Source organism: Amblyomma mixtum, chromosome 3 (assembly GCF_055824585.1).
Source record: "Amblyomma mixtum isolate Tamu chromosome 3, ASM5582458v1, whole genome shotgun sequence".
Taxonomy (NCBI): domain Eukaryota; kingdom Metazoa; phylum Arthropoda; class Arachnida; order Ixodida; family Ixodidae; genus Amblyomma; species Amblyomma mixtum.
Genome location: NC_143014.1, coordinates 63,160,473 through 63,181,510, shown reverse-complemented (window position 1 = coordinate 63,181,510; position 21,038 = coordinate 63,160,473). Strand labels below are relative to the sequence as shown.

Here is a 21,038-nt window from a genome sequence, read left to right as displayed (position 1 = left end):
CAGGAATGCCGGAGGTATTGTCCGAGCGACCACAGAGGAGGCTACGTGCCGGCGCCGGTCACGCTGGCGGATAATTGAAGAATTCTGTGGCCCCGACTCGCGTTCTGGGCTTTTGGCGGGGAAGCAAGTTCATTCCCCTGCTGGAGGACTTCGGGAGATTCCTTTCCCGCAGGGCTGGATGAGTCGGCATCTCCTCCTCTCATCGACCCAGCTGCGAGGGAGTGGAAAAGCTCGCACCTGCCCAGCCGTGGGTGGTAACAAGAACGTCCCCTTCGGTCCATCCGATTGGACAGTGCTCGTCGACCATTATTCCCCAGCCAGGGATCTGGGGAAACCGAACGATATTTAACTCGGCCGTGAGTGTGGCCGAAAGAAGCCTGCTAGCTCCAGTCGACTACGGTTGACGAAGACGTTCCCCTTCCACTGAGAGCCATTCTCAGTCCCGCTCTATGTAAATAATGTAAATATGTGAATACAGTTTTTCCTTCACTTCCCCTACTCCCCGTCTCCGGCCCACGTTCCTTCCTCCTTCGGCACTGCGGCGGTACTCCTGGACCCGATGCCTGGTGGGACACGCTACTAGCACGGCAAAATATATCAACTGGTTGGCAGCGGTGGGATCTTCCACGCTTGGTCCTGGCTTCAGCAGTGGTGAGCGCTTGACTTTCTTTAAGAATCTGCCAGGCTTGATAACTCTGGAAATTTATCACTACCTGTAGATTGTTTTTCTGCACGTGCTCGCTTAAGCATTTCACGTAGCAGCTTATTTTATGAAAGTCCTCGTTCGGAAGTTGCCATGGATTTGAGCAAGCTAAAGAAGCCAGAGTTGATGTTGCTGTGTGAAAAGCTGGGTATTGAGGCCAGGAAAAGTCACAGAAAGCCGCAGCTGATTGAGGCTATTAAGGAATGTGGTGCTAAGGAGGAGGGAGACAAAATTTTGGAGACCTGGGAAGTCATTCAGGAGGGAATCAGGAACGCTAAGGAGGAGGCCGACAGGGCTGAAAAGGAACGCAAGGAGAAGGCCGTCAGGGTTGAAAGAGAACGCCTTTACCGCAAGGAAGCCGCTAAAAAGGAGGCTGACAGGTTGGATAAAGAAATTGCTCTAAAGCGTTTGGAGTTGCAACAAATTTTAGAGGCAAAGCGCGCCGAGAGAAATTCGACATTAAATCAGGAGATTTCGGCGCGAGAAGAAATTAAAGTCGGCAATGAAAACTGCGTGTCTTTGCTCATTGCCCGCGTCACGATCGAGAGCCCGCTCGGGGTGCGTCTGACCGAGGCAGCCATCTCCCAAAACCTGCCTAAGCAGCAACCCTCGATTTGCTCAAATCGCTTGGATATGCTGCCCAAAGAAAAAGGCCTTTGTTTTGGAGATAACGCTGCGCAGGTCCTTACCACTTCGAAGACTCGTGAATTCGCAGCGCCAGCAGAGCACGTAGTTGAAGAGGGCAAACCTGATAGCGACTGTGGAGCTCCAAGCCAGAGCGCGGCGTTAGCTGAACAGCGCGATGCCGCGCAGATTTCCCTTTCAACCCAGAAAGACTTAGGCGCAGCGCAAAAATGTCGTCCTCCAGAAAGCAGTCGCGCGCTGAACGCGACAGATGAAAGTTCTATTGTAAGCGAGGAATGCGCCTCAGCGCTGCCTCGAAACAATGATCAGTTCAACGATCAGGGAACGACAGCCGCTCGCGACCAAACACCCGAAATTGAGTTATGCTCCAATGAAACCAGTGTGTCTTTGCCTATTGCCCGCGTCGCGATCGAGAGCCCGCTCGGGGTGCGTCCTGGTAGCACATGATGTTGCCACAACATTGCAGCAATGTTACCTACGTTGTACTTTGTTGCACAACGTTCAACAACTTGTTACAATGTTAGCACAACGTTGCAAAATGTTGCGCAACATTAGCACACTTATAGCAATGTTGTTTAAACATTACTGATGGGATGTTGCTGCAATATTAGACAACAACATTGCTAAAACATTACACACGCAACTCAGCACCAACGTTACACTGCCATATGTTAGCGTAACGTTGTAAAATGTTGTTTTATGTTTCTGTGAAAATATATTAAGGCGAAAAACTAATGGCTCATACTCGCAGCCATGACCCTGTCCGTGTCCATATACATCTGAAGTAAGTCATACCTTGTCATTACTACTCAGAAGTCATGACTAACTAGTCATTAACTAGAGAACTAATTAGTAATGGCTAACTAGTCATTGATGAGTCGTCAACTAATTAGTCATGACTAGTTGGTCATTAACCAGTCATGATTAGTTAGTCATTAATGAGTCGTCAACTAATTAGTCATGGCAAAGCATGACCCATGACTAATTGGATAATGACCAAGTCGCCCCATAGCCGCCTTCTGTGTGCCTACGGCAAGCTGTGGGGAAAGGCTTTCGCCTCGCGCACTATGGATCGTCAGAGTGCACCCTGAATTTTTTTTTGTTTATAGCACGAAATAAGCACAAAAATTTATGGGGCGTCCCTAAAGTGTTTCAGTGAGCTTTTCAAAAATTCGAAAAGTGTGGCGGTTGATAAAGAAAGCAATTTTTTTTTATTAAAAAGCTTTCAGCCGCGGAGGACCTCTTTAGTTTTGGAAAGCGCGCTAATCAGCTAAAATTGCTGATTGGTGTCTTGAAGGAATTGCGCTTTCGTAGCCGCGGTGAAGACGATAAATATAAAAATAAAATATATATTCTGTCCAGTCGTGTAGCCCGAAGATATGAAATAAAACAGCGCAAGAGATGCGAAGTGGTGTCTGTGTATACCCAAGTACGAACATCCTGTTGGCAACAGTGAAACAACAAAGAATATGGCGGCTTGAAGCGGCAAGTCGGTGTCAATCGGTCTCAATCGGGCCTAATCAAACATTGCAATGGTGTCAAAGTGCTCGTCTAACTTGTGTAAGTGGAAAGCAAGCGACTAGTGCATCGCGCCAATCCTCGCCGACATCAAGCGGAAACAACGAAGCGCGAACGTGCCGGTCTGCGAGCAACACCTCAGCTGTACCGGTCACGACTGGTCCAAGTGGGCTGAGGGACTGAGGGACTCGAGATCATTTTTGTAGGATGCAACACTACGGCGGATGCACGCAAGAAAGCGCCTCATCACAAGATCGGCGAAAAACACAGTAAGTCCCCTTACGCGTTTTACGCATGGCTCAGATGGCTCCATGCGTGAGTCAGATGGCTCCCTCGGCACTGTTACTTTGGAAACGCCGACCTTGAGATAAAGAAAAAGATAATCCTTGCCTCAGTGCCGTCTCGTATCCGGAAGGGCACTATGCTACAAGGGTGAACGTCTTGGAAAGTTGAATGTGGTGTGTCCGAAATCTTCAAGAGCGCCGACCGCGACGCGAGTGTGCCTGCTGCGCACAAGCGTGGTCAGCACCGTAGCCGACAACACAGCGGAAACGTCAGACAGATGCCTTGGAAAGGCCTGAGGTGAAAGATGCTTAGTCTAAACCCCGTAGTATTTTTTAGACTGTGGTTGAAGCATTCTGGCGGTGTCCATTCCACATGCAGCCCGGAGAATTTCTTGACTGGTTACTTGTTAGTTCATTTTCGCCGCTGACATGTGATGTACCGGACTGAGATGGCTTTAACCAATGAACAGATCCAAATTAAGAGTACTCCCCTATTTTTTGACGGCCCTTATTCGCTACTGAGAAGTTCGAGGTGTAAAGCTTAAAATATCAGTGTAGCTGGAGAGAGCTGGAAGCGGAAGCAATTACTAATAAATTGTTCTAGTGCGACAAAAAGTGCTTTGAAGTGCCGTTGCGGTCTTCTTGTCGCGCGCTGGCTCAAGTCTCGAGCTCGCAAACAACCTCCTAATAATGTGTTTTCCTTCCCATCTTCGTTTCTTTCTTTTTGGGCTTTATTATCTTTGTCATTCCACGCCACGATTGCTGGTTTGGCTCACATGGACTATCTCGAAAGGATGCCTTAAATTCCTATTGCTCTGTTCCCTATTCGCAGCACTTGCAACCCAATGAGCCGTCAAGTTTCTGTTGATGAAAATTGCTATTTGCGTTAGCATGGAAGGTAGATCTTGAGCGTTCTCTCTCTCTTGAAAGACGGCCGTGAGAATATCAAGATCAATTTTGGTAAACTGTCACATGGTTTTATCTAGCCAATCAGAGGCAAGTGCTTTGAAATTTTTAGGACAAATTTCTCCTCGTCGCTGGGGAAATAGACACTGTAAAAGTGTTTTTCTCTCGAGAAGACGAAGTGATGGGCCCTGACACTTGGCACAACAGCAGAAACTCAGTACAGATATTGAAATACTTGAGTGAGACCACACATATCTGTCACATGTGGATCACAACAACCTTGCATCAACAGTATCGGAGGTCATTTTGATCTAGCCATGTCACTTTCAGAGCATCACTAGTAGCTGAAAGCCTCGGTTTGCATTTCTTGAAAGCCACTGCTGTGCTGAATTTTTGTTTGCATATGAATAGGTCCTAGAGACTTAAATTCAAGGCTCAAATTAAGTTTTATAAACTAGTCTGCTTTTCCATATGCAGGCAAAGAATGTTCACAAATGGCAATAAAAAGATCAAAATAATTTAGAGTAAAGAAGAAGTGTAATGCCCTTAGACCCATTACATTCCAGTAATGGGTCTGCACATCGTCCAATATTATCTACATGCTCCAGTGCTCCTACTGCCAGAAACAATATATCGGAGAAACCGGACAAACAATGAGTGCCAGATTAAACGGGCACCGGGCTGACACAACACGGAATGAACAGAAGGCAGTGTCGACCCATTTTAATCAACGCCATCACAAATTCGACGAACTCAAATTGTTCATTCTTCAGTCAGGCTTCAAATCGACTAGGGACAGAAAATACAGAGAAGCATTCCTAATCCACAAATTTAAAACACTGCAACCAACAGGGATTAACATGTCCAGAGGAAACCTGGAATCTCTCAGGTACATTCCAGGGTTAGCATAATTTTAAATTAGCAAATGTCTTGCACGTGGTCAGACCATTTCCTAGAACCTCACATAAGTATATTGTCGCTCTTTGCACCCTTCCCACGTCATATCTTCCACCACATTTCCGGCCTTGTCACCCTCTCCCTTTGTTCACCTCTTTTTTTTTCTTCTTCTTCTTTTTCTCCTAATCCCCTGCTACCAGTTCTCTGAAACCATGACACTCCTGTTACCCCCTCTGCCCCCACTTTTTGGCTTTGTCTGAACACGAGCCATTCCCCCCCCCCCCCCCCCCCCCCCTGCCTTGTCCTTCCTTGGAAATGCCCCCCCTTCCTTTCTCCTTCCAGTGCCAGCCTATTTTTTTTCTTGTTCTCATTTCCCTGTACCACGCTGACTAATCCTTTTATCTGAGTTTTGCAGGTTCACCCAGCGCCTCCCCCCCCGTCGCAGCCCCTTCAAAGCCTTTTGTTCATTACCCCCCCCCCCCCCCCCCCCCCCCCGGATATAAGTTGTTCCACTATTGCAGCCTAACGAATCATGATTCACCTCCCTCCCCTTCCTGACACGCATCCCCTCCCACACCACTTTCCTTCCCCACCCCCGGGGCCTTCCTCCTCGGAGCGAAGGCCCTATTTAATCCCTGCCGATGATGAACGCTTTGCCCAGACGAAGACAAGTCCCCTTGTCGAAACGTTGGCTCTAGCAACCTGAGGTTTTCCCCTCCCTTGTTCATTTTGTGATCGCCAAGGACCATCTACCGCACCCTCTCTCTACCATGGATTCCAGTAATTAGTTATTTAATTACTTGTCCTTTTCTAACTTTCTACTGAATTCTTCAAAATTTGTCATGGCTCGCAATTCTCTCTAATTGTAGAATAGGTTTTGTATATCATTTGCTGCAATGGCTGATCACACAACCTTCTGCATTCTTGGTTTTGAACTTTTCAGTGGAAGCGAAGAAAAAGTTTGCGAGAGTCACAGAGAAGGTGCACTCATATGGAGCTGATTGACTATGCTATGCCCCATCAAGGATTAAGCAAAGGTGAGAAACTGTTTCTGCATAAGTCGTTCACCTCAGCGCTTTGTCAAATATGTGGAGAGATGCAGCTGCTGCAAGTGCAAGATGCCTTTTGAGTGTATTGTGCTTTATGAGCACAACTGTCAGCACATACTGTGACATTCAACTTGGCCGACAGCAGACCTTAGTCTGGACAGCACCTGTGGAACAGTTATGACAGCGGCTGTATGGTGGTATTGTGAACTAGTAATTCTATAGAATATCTCTCCCTGCTCATGTTTGTCTCTTTTTATGCACAGTATTATTTACAGATACGCTCCTGGGACAACAGAAGGTTCAAAAACAAACTGAACAAGGTGTCCATATGAACCATCTGCACTGCCGACTCTCAGCTATACCGTGCTTTGGTTGCGGACACAAATTCATTTTACCATGACTTCTCTGCAGTCATAGCACTGCACTGCAAAGAACATCTAAGTTCCATGTTTCGCATTCTTCATGGCATGTTTCTGTCAAAACATGTCTGTGGTATAAGTGATTGCATACAAAAGCTAGTAGAACATTTTGTTCTTGCAGGTATTCTCCACCAGATTTCCTAGTTATAAGTGCAACTTTTTTTTTACTTTGCAGAACTTGGGCTACACTCAGCAGGGACTCGTGCAGGATGCAGCATTGCCGATTACAGACCAGAAATATCCCCATTAGTTCCAAGGTCAAGCTTCGGAGAGCAATAAAAAGTCTTACTAGTCACTCTGCACATTTGTTTGTTCTGTTTAAGCACTGCCGTTCTTACAAGCTGCTGGCTGGTCAAGCTATGAACGGCAGGAGCACAATCTCCAAGGTGTGCATGTAGCATGCGTGCGTATATTCTATGTTACTGGAATGTTGTTTTATGTTTCCTGAAACATTACATAACGTTGCTTAAACGTTTCAGCAATGATGCAGCAACATTGTTGAAACGTGGCAGCAACGTTGTTGTGATGTTGCATGCTAACGTTGCCTGAATGTGATTTCAAGAGGACATTATCCACGTTGTAGCAACGTTGCAGTGAAACATTGCTGCAATGTTGCTGCAACATTTTGTGCTACCAGACCGAGGCAGCCGTCTCCCAAAACCTGCCTAAGCAGCATCCCTCGATTTTCTCAAATCGCTTGGATATGCTGCCCAAAGAAAAAGGCCTTTGTTTTGGAGATAACGCTGCGCAGGTCCTTACCATTTCGAAGGCTCGTGAGGTCGCGGCGCCAGCAGAGCACGTGGTTGAAGAGGGCAAACCTCAACCTGTAAGCCCGAAGCCTGTAAATTCTCACGGTGATGAGCTAGAGCAGGCTTTGTTACACACAGACGTTGAGACGAACGCCGGCGACTTAAGCTGTGACGGCTCCGCGCTACCTAATGACGAGCCAGCCCAGGACTTACTCACTTCTAGCACAGGGGTAAAGAGCACCGATAGTAGTGCAAGCTATAGTGAGTCTTCCGAATCAGGCACGAGTGATGAGCTGGGGCTAGGTGAGGAATTGAATACCGATCTTGTGTTGCCCCACTCGGATGGCTTTCTCGAGCTCCTTCGTGTGGACAGAGAAACGTTCACCGCTGAGCAAGAGAAAGACCAATCTCTACGCAACTTGAGTCACCAAAGTGACATAGGTGTGTCACGGAAGAACATACCTTTCCAGCTCCGTTCTGGCCTGCTGTACCGCCAGTATAAGGATAGGAAAGGTATCCAACACGACCAACTTACTGCCCGCGTCGCGAACGAGAGCCCGCTCGAGCTGCGTCTGACCAAGGCAGCCGTCTCCCAAAACCTGCCTATGCAGTATCCCTCGATTTTATCAAATCGCTTGGATATGCTGCCCAAAGAAAAGGGCCTTAGTTTTGGAAATAACGCTGCGCAGGTCCTCACCAGTTCGAAGGCTCCAGAATTCGCAGCGCCAGCAGAGCACGCGGGTGAAGAGGGCAAACGTGGCCCTGTAAACCTTATAAATTCTCACGGTGGTGAGCTAGAACAGGCAATTCTACAAACTGATGATGAGGCGAACGCCAGCGACTTTACCTGTGACGGTTCAGCGATTGCTAGTGACGCGCCCCGCAAACCAACAGCGAGGGTTTCCACAGAGCGGCAGCGTATAGAGGTGGCCAAACGGGGAATGTTAATGAAGGAGAAAGTGCGTCTCATGTTGACTGCTGCACAGAAAACCGGACAACCGGTTACCCGCCCCAATTTGGCACCTCAGCGCTCAAGAGTTCGCACGCGCCGCTTGAAGGGAACACAAGCTAAGGGGACGCAACGCGCGAACCCAATCCGAGAGAGGCAGATTCGCTGGCATGGCATTCGCACTCGTTCGCTCCCTTCTCGCATTCTGCTTTCTGAGCGTCAGCTAAACTTCAGAACCGCGAGACTTGGACGAAGAACAGTGCAGGGTCCCAAGCGGAAGTTCCTAGCCTTGTGTAATTTTGCACCTGCTAGAGTAGCTATCGGACCGCGGCCGCGCAGGGGGCGGCTGAAAAATACATAGGAACCAGTAAATTCCTCTAATCGTAACGTTGTTTCTGGACGGTTTCGAGGAATAATCCTATTCAGTTTATTGCTTGTTTCTTTTGTTCATTTAACTCTCCTGTACAGAAATGCAAGCTGAAATTCCTAGCATTATGTAATGTCTCATATGCTAAAGCAGCTGTCGGACCACGGCCGCGCAAGGGGCGGATATGACGCATAATCTCATATTGAGTTTAATGCTTGTTTTTTTTTCTTTTGTTCATCACTCTCCTATGCGAAATGAGAGCGAAATTTCAGAGCTTGGCATTGCGGGACTCAGTTCACATGCGTTGCCGAAAAGTGCGAGTAATGGCAACGCTGATGGCCTCAGCCGAAGCTTTCCCGTGTAATGCCCTTTCCTGACTCCCCGGACGATAATCCGCTATGCAAATTTGTATTTTGTTTTTTGCTTTAGCGGGAATCATTTTTGTCTGTTTTGTATGTGTTCAGCAGCTCCACCTTCCCTTTGTGCTCTCACGGGAGGTGGCTTTCTGTGACAAAAACCGTGCTGCGGCACCCCCCCAAAAATTTTAGGAAATTTTTCCCTTTTGGCTAAACAAGCTCTGTGTATTCTGGTTTGGTCAAACTTGGAAACTTTCGGAGGAGGACGTAAATTTCACGCGACAGCTCATTTTCTCTAAACAGACTTTGTCGACCGAAAACAGCTTGGCAGTTCTTGAAGTCAGTTTGGCGCTTTCTGCTTGTTGGGCTGTGTACCTTGCTGGTTGAGACCGTTACAGTTGTCAACGAAGCAAGAAGAACCTTTGGGCCCAGCTGTGACCAAAAGCCAAACAGACACAACTCCAGGTCTCTGCGCGCAGCAGCGTTGGCTGCAACCACGAGACCTCTTCGGGCGGCGGACGTGCTGTTGTGACTGTACTTCGGACCACGTGGGCCCGATCAAGCAGCTACCGTGAACATTCATCGAGGCTGACAACCCCGCGACGGCGGTGGGAAGTGGGATGCTTGGAATGCCCCTCCGAGCCTCAGCGGATTAGTGTAGCAGGAATTTCAAGGGCCATTGTCAGCAGTAACTCCAGCGAAATTCCTTGAGCGGATTAGTGTAGCAGGAATGACGGAGGTATTGTCCGAGCGACCACAGAGGAGGCTACGTGCCGGCGCCGGTCACGCTGGCGGATAATTGAAGAATTCTGTGGCCCCGACTCGCGTTCTGGGCATTCGGCGGGGAAGCAAGTTCATTCCCCTGCTGGAGGACTTCGGGAGATTCCTTTCCCGCAGGGCTGGATGAGTCGGCATCTCCTCCTCTCATCGACCCAGCTGCGAGGGAGTGGAAAAGCTCGCACCTGCCCAGCCGTGGGTGGTAACAAGAACGTCCCCTTCGGTCCATCCGATTGGACAGTGCTCGTCGACCATTATTCCCCAGCCAGGGATCTGGGAAAACCGAACGATATTTAACTCGGCCGTGAGTGTGGCCGAAAGAAGCCTGCTAGCTCCAGTCGACTACCGTTGACGAAGACGTTCCCCTTCCACTGAGAGCCATTCTCAGTCCCGCTCTATGTAAATAATGTAAATATGTGAATACAGTTTTTCCTTCACTTCCCCTACTCCCCGTCTCCGGCCCACCTTCCTTCCTCCTTCGGCACTGCGGCGGTACTCCTGGACCCGATGCCTGGTGGGACACGCTACTAGCACGGCAAAATATATCAACTGTTAAAGCACATGTCATTAATAGGTTGTTTACCAGAAACATGTTAATTTCAGGGGTCTTTCTAATGTTGTAACTTAAGAGTTCCTTATTGGGCACTGCACTCCTCTTCCTGTGCCCTCCACCGATGGCAGCACTGACTAAGGATGGAAGTTGGTGCTTTTTGGCAGTTATGTGAAATTTTTTGAGCCGCACCGTGGCACGAAAAAGCTTTTTCAGTTTTGTTCTGGACTGCCCTCATATAAAGATATATGCCGCTTGTGTTCTTGAGGCATTTCATGAAAGCAGCTTCATGTTATACATTTCAAAGTTCCTAAAATAAAACATTTTTCTGTTCAGTCTCTTTTGCACACATTAGTGCATGCTATGCACACTTTGTGTTCACTTCCTGCCCAGAGTAATTTTATCCTGCGGTGCAATACCATGACTGGTGCTGCCGTTGCAGTTTAGCAGTGTCCGAACGGTGAAGACCAAACCATTTGCTGTGGTCCTGGGTTTGGTAAACCTGTGCCGTGCCTCTTCTTTTTGCTTATTCTGGTTAGCTTCTCTTGCATTAGCTTCAAATCCAGCCCTCCTGTGAAAAAAAAAAGCTCGACGCAAACCCTGAAGTAGTACCGTATTTACTCGCATAATAGGTGCACCCCTAGTTTGGTCGCAAAAAATCACTTTCTTATTTCCGCGCATAATAGGCACACCCCAAACTTGGTGTGTTCGTTTTTGGATCTGTTGTAACTATTCTTTTGTTTAATGCCTTCAGCCCTGCGAGAACAGAAGGTAAATAAATAAAATTATTCATCATTTAGTAAACAAACACATCAGTTTTCCGACAGTGCGACTCAAGCCCACTGTACAGAAGATGCTGCGAATGTGACGGGGCAACAACAATGATAGAGCGCTAGCGGCAAAATTGAAAATGGCACCTGGATTACGGTGTTACTTATGATTACATCTAACACTGCTTATGGCGTTATCTCTTCAGTATAAGGGCGCACGTTTGAATCCCGGCCTCATTGGCACATTTCGACGGCGGGGAACTTCGAAATGAGCCCGTGTTTTATTTGTCACCAGGTTACGCGTAAAGGAACAGTCAAAATTGATTTGCTGTCTTCCAAATCAGCTTTCTCAGCACTTTCCTTCCCTCCTCCATCCATTTTCACGCGGCACTGCTTGAGATGTACAGTTTGAGTGAGACCGCTGCTGCACGCTTTATACCTAAACTCCAATTACTAAAGAGAAAAAAGCAGGATAAGCCAGCATTCAGAACAAAAATTTCAAAAAAAAAATATCAACCGCAACCCCATGCCTCCTTCCCTGGCACCCTGTGTTAAAGCGCCGGCATCACATTTTTCTTATTTGATCAATTTTGCAACAAAACAAGCCAAAAAAGTTTCTATAGAACGAACACCCTAAACATGCTGCGAATGCTATATCGGCAGTTACAAGGCCAGCTTTGGGACCATTGTAATACAAGTTTGAGGAGTCCTGTAAACTTTTTTGCTGTCTCTTGCACTGTTTCATGCTAGCAACCATGTCATAGGTGTTAACCAAGCGCCACTAGCCCAACTTTCGTTCTCACAGTTGTAAGGCACTGCTGGTTCCTCCTAAAGTGTTATCAGGCCCCGCATTCGTTTTCATTCTCCTATCGCAGAGTCAATTGGCCTGTTCTGTTCAGCGTGTCCCATTCGCCATTGCCAGTCCTTGGACAGTGCCCGAACCTCGGATAGCCTCAGTTTATCTAGCGAAAACTGATCGATCCCATAAAATATATGGGAAAGTTGGGCCTGCATTACATTTCCCAAATGGAACCACTCCGAGATCTTTTGCTGGCGAAGCCCGGCAGCATGATATAATGTGGCACTCCGAGTTTTTAGTCGCCCCATACACAGAGACGTCGCGCTGGCAGCTACTCCGTTGTAAGAGTTCTGAAGACTTGTGTGATTTAAGTGCACATTAATGAGTTTCTGCGGGTTGAAATTGGTCTTGAGTCATCCACTATGGTGCCTCTCACTGCCCACGAGCAGCTTTGGGGTTTCAAATCCCAAATTCCTAACCATGATCCGCACAAAGAAACGAAGTCAAAAGAGACGTTACCTCCGGGTGTCTTAAAAGACAAGTAAAGCTTCAAGCAGGCCTAACTGGTGCGATTTCATGGTGGAAGAATCGAAAGGTGTTGTGCTTAAGCCGGGTGTCCAGTTTAAATCGGTACAATCCTAACGCTATGCCATAAAAAGCCGCACCCTTCAGGCCGCAGGAGTACGGTAAGACGCCATACACCAGCACATTAATGATTACAACACACACACATTGATAAAACTTTTACTAAACGCAATTATCACAGAAATACATGTGGTACCACATGGCATGATATCAAATAATTAAGTACATAAAAAACACTAAGATTATGCACGAACCATGCCAATTACAGCAGGCACTCGTGCTAATGAACATGAAGGCCAACCGATCATTTTACTCCTGCAGGAGTCGTCGGTGACAGGGTGGCCTTCTAATTACACCGTGTTTCCGACGACGACTATATCGTGGGCCGTCGCAAACAGGTGGCTGCTCAGTGACAGGACTGTGCAAAGGCTTTCAGCGAATACTGGCTAGCAGCCGATCTCAGCTGAAGGAACCAGCTGATGGGAGCTTGTCGGTTGCACCCACTTCGAACCTCTGCCTCAGAAGCCTGTCACTGCCAGGGAACCGGTAGATTAAATTGGTCTTTGGAGGTTTAACGTCCCAGAACAACTCAGGCTGTGAGGGACGCCGTAGTGAAGGGCTACGGAAATTTCGACCACCTGGGGTTCTTTAACGTGCACTGACATCACACAGTACACGGGCCTCTGGAATTCCGCCTCCATCGGAATTCGACCGCCGCGGACAGGATTGAACCCGCGTCGTTCGGATCAGTAGCCGAGCGCCATAACCACTGAGCCACCGCGGCAGCCCACAACCGGTACAGCGGACCAGCCTCCTTCGTCGCAGATCATGTTCAGGTAGAATCCGAGCTTGCCAGGAGACGGTCGGCTGATTCTTGCAAGTGTATCGCACAGCGATCTCATCGACAAGCTGATGATGGTGGCGAGGAAAGCGTCCCCAAGATGCTGAAAATATAAAGACGAAAAAATTACTACATTGCCATGAAGGCGTTAATAACATATGATGCCGAAATACCGGTCGTGGACAGTTTTATTTCTACCCTATGTCCTCTATGCATGTACTGTAGACTGTCTCTTTCAGTGTAAGTAGTTAAACGTTTCTTGATTAAAAATTCAATAATCATGTATTGTGGAGTACGTATTTTAGTTAATGCTTCAGTTGGCAGCCATCATGGGCTATTCTTCTCGGAGGATGTATGCATGCCAGCCTTTCGCATTGATGCCGTGCCAGTTAACAGACTTTGGTTATCAAAGCTTCTACTCGTAAAAACGGGGGTTGAAATTTATACCTAGTCATATGCTTCGTTTTGTAACGAGCAAGGCAGTTTATATATGAACGAAAAGTGGCAGGTCTCAAGCTATCTGGTTATTTTCGTAATTCACCTCCCCAGTAAAACATTCGAAAGCCGCATTTATTAGGTCTGTCAGGGAACCAGTGTCAGCTAATTCTAACATGTTCCCGTTTTCCTTGGCCCTAGATATATTTGCCAGAAACTTGGCGCAAAATTGCAGATGGCTCCAGCAACAGACCTTGCGAGATGACCGGTGCTCCACTGGGTATCTGAAGGCGGTGGCAGTGCATTCATAACCGGCGGATAATCTTGTCTCGGTTCTCCTAACCCATAGCTTCATCACGTCTCCAACCCAAAGGCGTTCGACGTGGAGTCCCATCTGGGTAGCAGACTGTGGTATTGGCGTCATGCCAGGTATCCACAAGGATGAAATGGTCCGCTCTGCAAGTCACCACGGCAGGGGGTTGCTGGAACATAAGGAGCATAAAATATAGCCACAGTCACTCCTTAAGGTATTTAGCTACCTTTGTGAACTACTATCGCAAGAGATCCAGGTGGACGCAACCAGAAGAAGTGCAAGAAGCCGCGTTATAACATTGCGTCGCACGAATAGAATCTATGAAACCTCATAGCACGTGTGCCGAATCACGACCGCTTTTAAGGCAGCGGTTATGCCCCTTGTACAGAGCAGGTGTGCCCGTCCAGGGAGGCCATTAAAACTTCCGCGATCTGCTCAAGCAGTCTATCTACCGACAAGAGCTTCCACTGATGCCGTAGTACATGGAAATTCACAGTTGTTAAACAGATGCTGCTGCACACAGATGCTTAGATACACCGTGATTAGCGCTCGGCAGTCCATATAGGCAGGCAGTCAGGAACGCTCATTTTTCATTCTTCGGAGTCTACTGCGCTGTTGACATTTACCCAAGAGAAACTAGCTTTACCATGAAGCCACGTGTTCATGAAACATTGGAGTCTTCAGAGATGACGGACAACCGCAACTGGCAAATGCATGCTTGCGCTAACGGAGAATGTCAAGAGTCTCAAAAAATTTCTGGAAGCAACAGTATACGGGCCTAGAGCTTTTGACGTTGCATCAGACAGCGGCGAATTGCGAAAGTGACGGGTACCGTCACCATGAGCCCGTTTGTCGTCCACTCGGGAATTAGCATTATCGGCTCAAAGCTATGGCAATAACACCAGGGACTGTCAACACCCTGTTGTATAAGAGATGTTATCTATTAAATTCGAAACGGAACACATAAATATTTGCACAAAAATAACTGGACCATTGCCAGCTGCAACGCGAATTTCAGCCATACCTTTGGCGATAGCGCTGCAGGTTCGCAACTGAGTCGTTTTCCCATTATGTCTCTGGCGAATAGGGCATGACCACGGGATGTTCACATTATTGCTCCGCAGTGCATTCATGGCTCGCATTTTGTGGGTGAATAGTCTATCTAAACCGCGCATATCTATGGGCTCTGTAATGCGCTGACGTGTAGCGTCCCCAGCACGATGCTCCTTGTCGGCGGTATGCACGGCCAGATAACACTGACATGCAGGCCCTCTTCCTTCCACCCTCGATTGTATGATGAGGTACATCCTCGCAGAGTCTCGTGCCTGACGCAAATCTAGTCCGTCCAGAGTACGGTATCTCCATGGTGTCTAAAGCAATTGCTCAATGGGTGGGCTGCGGAAAGGCATCTGTGAGGTTATAGAGGTTATACTCTAATCAAGCAGCTCTATTCTTTTATTTTTAAGCAGCTGAGTTAATTTTGTGCAATGAGTAGTATGCACCAGGAAGTTAGTCGCCGAGAGCTGACAATGATTTTGACATAAGAAAAAGAGTGCTTTGGCTGCCAGGATGCGTGTTAGCAGGAGAAGTCAGTGTGCCTGGCAGTTCATTGGTTAACACAAAACTCTGTACACGCAGTGCGACAAGCGGTATGATGGCAATTCCGGAGTGTAACAAGATATATGATTCAGACAGTGTTTGACTTATCTGCTCTAGTCAAAGAAGTTTTAACGGTATTTGTACTCTGCATATTTATGCGACATTGAGCTCTGTGCAGTTTCGCTCTGTCCACTGTGTCATGAGAAAATTTCCATGTTAACAAGGAGTAAGTGCATTGAAAATGTTTTGTCCCGAGAAATACTGGCCATAACTTGAGCCCATAATAATGGGGCCTACACTAACGAGGCACGACCTTGTACATGTAATTATGGTTATTTTTTAGTTCTCGTGCTGACACAAGTAATTAAGCTGCGTTTTTTAACTAGGTGACCTAAGAAGTAAGTTTGCTATTGCAAATTGTGAAAGCTGATTAGAAGATTGTGTAGTATGGTACAGCAGTTTGGTGGTTGAAGAATAACGATTGGCTTTAAATGACACCACTTCTGGGTAGGAAAATTAGCCCTGTGGAGCTGCTAAAACTAAGCTAGGAAAGGGACAACGGGAAAGAACAACAACAATACCACAAAAAGTAGCCATTTTTCTTCTGTTGTTCTCATCACTTAGCACAGCACCAACATGCCGTCTTGCCAGCAATTCGCACAGCAGCACACTCTGCTCAAGCTCTGTGAAACATGCAGAAGGCAATAACAGGACAAGATACAGTGTGTCCGTATTTCGTGCATGCCATTATGATAGCTTCCCGCCTCATCATAGCTTGGCCCCTGTATGTGCATTGCCAGTCATCACCCAGCCCCTATGACCCTATTTGTGCCGTTGGCATGTGCGCGAAATTGTGGAACATTTTGTACTCTTGCGCTGCTATAATGTTTTGGCCCATTAAGTTGTTTCATCCAAATTGGCAGGCTTTAGAAAGCATTCCTGCGATAGCTAACTTGCTCTCGCTCTTCACAACATACACTTGCACCTTAACGGCAACATTCCTCTCGACGCTTTTTTTCTTGGCTTTGAAAATCATGCGATTAAAACCCTCATTTATATAATGCTGATTTTCCTTGCTCACTTATGCTGACTTATGCTCACAATGGTCACTTATGCAAAATGTGTTGATCGAGAACTTTCCTCATAACCTATTTCAAGTAATAGCAGGGCGTATTTGCACAATAGTTGCATTTAGGCTAACTTCCACACTGACCACAAGCTAGGTCTAGCTAGCTGAATTTGTGCATTTCAAAGCTAAACATGCATTATTATGCCTATCTGCGTCTGTCTTTCCTTTGTGCATGTCTCTTTAGCTAAGCAATGAATAGACTTCATAACTTGGCTCTGTAAGAATAATACATGTGTGCTTACACATGGGACTTTTCATTATTCATGATACTGTTAAATGGGCTACTAATTCATTTTTAACCGAGAAGCCGTTAACTTCAATTTGTAGTGAAGCAATGCCAGAACAAGACACATCTGGCACAAGTCTGTTCCGTTTCTGTTTTTCTTCACCGATCTTCAGCATGACTTCAACTTGGCCTTTTCCAAGTTTCTGATGCCTATTGATGCCTCACTTCATTTTATTTTTAAATATCAGACTGGCCACGAAATAATATATTTTGCTGAAGATGTTGATTAATAACAACTCCAAGATCCTACGTATATTCAGTGGTACAAACGTCTGTTAACGATTAGCAATGCTCAGTTTGCTTCTTTTGCTTGCTACTTTGGGAACTGGAGGTATATCCACGGAACAGTTGGCCACGTAACATCAGCCAGCCTGAGTTCACGTGGCGAAGCGGCCAATCACATGAGGCGAAACGTGGGGAAACGAGAAGAACTCAGGCCTGCGGCTTTTCATGTGGCACATACAGAACATTTCCCATAGTCAGCCTCTATCTTGAAACAAATGAACCCCAGCTTGAAATGAGAAGAACTATTCTCAGTGTGCATATATCCTTAAAGTGAGGTCGCTACCTTGTAGTAATGAAGTGTCCTTCTAGAATAATATGCCACAACAATCCTGAAGCTACCAGGCCACTGCTCTTCCTGTTTGAAGAGATGCTCCAGAATCTTGGACCACTAGACACATTATTGGGCATTGCACGAAGACGAGATCCACTACTTCAATGGTACATTTTTGTTAGCAGTCTGCAATTTCACTCTTACACAGTCCTGAAAGGAACAGACTCCATGGCATCATGTAGTGCAAAAATTTCTTTTCCTCCAAGAAAAATATGGTGGCTGCATGGATATTTATAATGATCGTTCAAAAACGGATGTTTATGTTGGAAGCACAGTGGTACTAGAAGAAAACAGTAGGACCTCCGTAGTGTGCATTTGCCTTCACTGCTGCATGTTACACAATCTGTAGCCATGGGAAAAAATAGTAAGCAGAAACCTCATGAACAGTATTATTTAAACAGACTCACTAAGGATGGTTACAGCTCTTCACTCTAGAAATGCTATCTCTCCGCAGCTTGGTGACGCCATATACAACATACCGGCTGCAGCTCAAGGGCAAAACATATAGCCGTGCTGGGTCCCGAGTCAAGTTGGAATACAAAGCAACGAAAAAGCACACTTGTGTGCGGGTCAAGCTCGTGGTAACCGGGTTAAAAGAAATGCAAATATGCCCTTTAAGGACTGCATGAACTTAGTACACCATAAATTAAGAAAACAATGACAGCCTGCTTTGGAACAACAAAGTAAATAAACTATACTTGGTAAAGACAGTTTTAGAAGAATGGAAGTCTTGCATAAACTAGGAATGTTTCAAAGAAGTAAGTTCCTAAAATAAAACTTTTTTCTGTTCGGTCTCTTTTGCACACATTAGTGCATGCTATGCACACTTTGTGTTCACTTCCTGCTCAGAGTAATTTTATCCTGCGGGGCAATACCATGACTGGTGCTGCCGTTGCAGTTTAGCAGTGTCCGAACGGTGAAGACCAAACCATTTGCTATGGTCCTGGGCTTGGTAAACCTGTGCCGTGCCTCTTCTTTTTGCTTATTCTGGTTAGCTTCTCTTGCATTAGCTTCAAATACAGCACTCCTGTGAAAAAAGAAAGCTCGACACAGACCCTGAAGTATTACCATATTTACTCTCATACTAGGCGCACTCGCATAATAGGTGCGCCCCTAGTTTGCTCGCAAAAAATCAGATTTTCTTATTTCCGCGCACAAAAGGCACACCCCAAACTTGGCACTGTGATCAATACTGTATTTACACGACTGCACGACGTGTCGTCTGGTAGGGAAACGTGCTATGTGTGTTAATGAACTATCATGGATGTTTACCATAGGTGGTTGCATTTGACACTTTTATTTCACCCTTCTGCTTCATGCTCTGTAAGTAAGGTTTTTTTCCTTTACTGCTTGCACTTGCTGTATGCCCTCCCCTTATCATTGGGATGTAACGAAATTTGGCTAACCTTAAATGTCGTACGGTAACACAACTTGTCTGATACAAGCGGGATAGTAGTCTTATAAACTCGCACAGCACATGCTGCCAATACTGCCTTATATCAGACCCATACAGATTTCTGGTACGATTTTCATATGAAATTGTAAACCATTCTGACATGCTGACCAAACGATGCGAAATATTTAGAATTTTTTACAAGCTTAGCATTCACATTGCGCTCAGCGTATACTCGATGTTATGAGCAGAGTACTTTTTAATGCAAGGCAGTGTTTTGTATGTTCTAATTGGAATAAACAATTTTGCTCCCGCCGCAACAACGGCAGCTTTGTGAGCCTACGCCGCACGCCATCTCGGCGATCCCCATTGGTCAGTCGCAGAGCGAACACACAGACGCTGCGACTGAATTCCAACCGGCTGGAGCCCGACCGCAAGCCGTATGTCGCTAGACCGACGGCCCTCTCCAGTTGCACACCATCAAAATTCGCAGCTTCTGTTGGTGCCAACGAGCCGTCTTTGACCTCCGGGGGAAAGGAAATGCGCATAATTGCTTCAGTGGACACAATCGCGCTGTGATATATGTACATATGTGGCGGTGATGTCCACGTAACGTGCTAAGCGTAACGCGTCACACGGCTCCCGTTGAACCCCTTAAACTGCTTCTACTAAATGGCTCGTGCAAAGCTCTTTCGATGTAATAGTGTGCTATAGCAGTGTACAAGGGAGCGAAGCTAAGCCTAAAGACGAAAGGAGGAGCTGCCGCGTGCGTACGGCCCCGCAACTCATTGCTAAGAAAATGACGCTCTGATGACAACGTCTATAATAGCCAAAGTACTTACCACACGTTCCTGCACTCGATCTTCGGTGCAAAAAACAAATGGCTGCCGGATCGCGTAGGGCCTCCTTCCTCGGCCTCTTCATCCACTCCAAGCAGGATCAGCACGCCACAAAGATGGCGGAAGTCACGCGCATTCGCAAGGACTGCTGGGAATCTTTCGCCGACGGCGCAGCCAGTGGTAATCGCCGAACGGAGCGGCATCGTCTGCTACAATGTCTGCTGCGCATGCGCAAGAGCGCTGAAACTGAAGCCGTGTAGGCGGGGTGGAGGGGGGGAGTCCGGGGGGGGGGGGGGGGGGGGGAGCAGCGTCAAAGAATGTGACGTAACTGCCTCTCTATTTCCTTCGTCCATGACTCCAAGCATCTTTCTACAAGTAATCATTTTACACCTATTCTAACAAACTGGATGCGATATAATGTTGGCCAGCCCATGGTGCAATTGATCTCGGGGACCCCTCAGAGTTTTCCAATCCGTAAAGCAGGTACTGTAGCTTACATAAATAGAACACTAAATAAAATTGAGACTGGCCAAAATGTGCCTGATCGGGGACAACAGTAGTAAAGCATGAAAATCCTTACGCTGAATAATAAATAAATAAAAACAGAACCTATAACTCACAATCTTTTGTGGACGTCTTGTTTTCATTTTTCTTTATATCTTTGTCTCCATCTGCACACTGTTTTTTCTGGGGCGGATGTTTGCTGATCTTGCAGTAGTTCCAGTGACAGTTGCGCATAATTACACACCGGATTTTTGTGTGATCACTTCCAAGAATTTCTTAATAGGTGGTATCCAATGAGAATGAGCCACAAGGCATGCTGGGTACTCCGACTTCAGGGTCGTTCGGTGCGTGTACGGCACTTTGCTTGAAATGCAGAATTGCCAAGCTTAAGTTCGCTCTTAATATGCAGCGCTGGATTTAGGGGGGGGGGTGGGGGCTAAGGGGGCTGCAGTCCACGGCCTGATCTCCGCCAGCAGGAGAAGGGGCCCATTAATTCAACCTACTTAGTATACGGAACCACAGGCAATGGAACTTCGAGCGACATGCATGAAGCGAGAAAGCCAGACTGAGGAGATGGGCCCCCACAATGTAACTTTGTTTAGCCAAATCAGTTGGGGAGAGCTTGTAGAGCTGCAAATACAGGAATCTCTCGCCACCCCGAGAGGGACAGGAAGGGGGTATTCTTATGAAGCAGTATATGCGTTTGCTTTTGCGGAAGGGTTTTCATGGTTTCCTGTCGATCCCCCTGACCAGTGACATC

At 46.8% G+C, this 21,038-nt stretch overlaps 2 long non-coding RNA genes across 2 annotated transcripts; one reads left to right on the top strand and one right to left on the bottom strand.

Moving 5' to 3' along the window:
- Window positions 1-2,506: 2,506 nt before the first annotated feature.
- On the top strand, window positions 2,507-6,716 carry LOC149350419 (uncharacterized). Its single transcript, XR_016290366.1, has 3 exons — window positions 2,507-3,448; window positions 5,897-5,990; window positions 6,597-6,716. It is a non-coding gene; the product is annotated as an uncharacterized LOC149350419 (long non-coding RNA).
- Window positions 6,717-12,466: 5,750 nt separating this feature from the next.
- On the bottom strand, window positions 12,467-20,004 carry LOC149350418 (uncharacterized). Its single transcript, XR_016290365.1, has 3 exons — window positions 19,778-20,004; window positions 13,853-14,081; window positions 12,467-13,267 (listed from the first exon to the last, which is right to left on the bottom strand). It is a non-coding gene; the product is annotated as an uncharacterized LOC149350418 (long non-coding RNA).
- Between the last annotated feature and the right edge of the window lie 1,034 nt (window positions 20,005-21,038).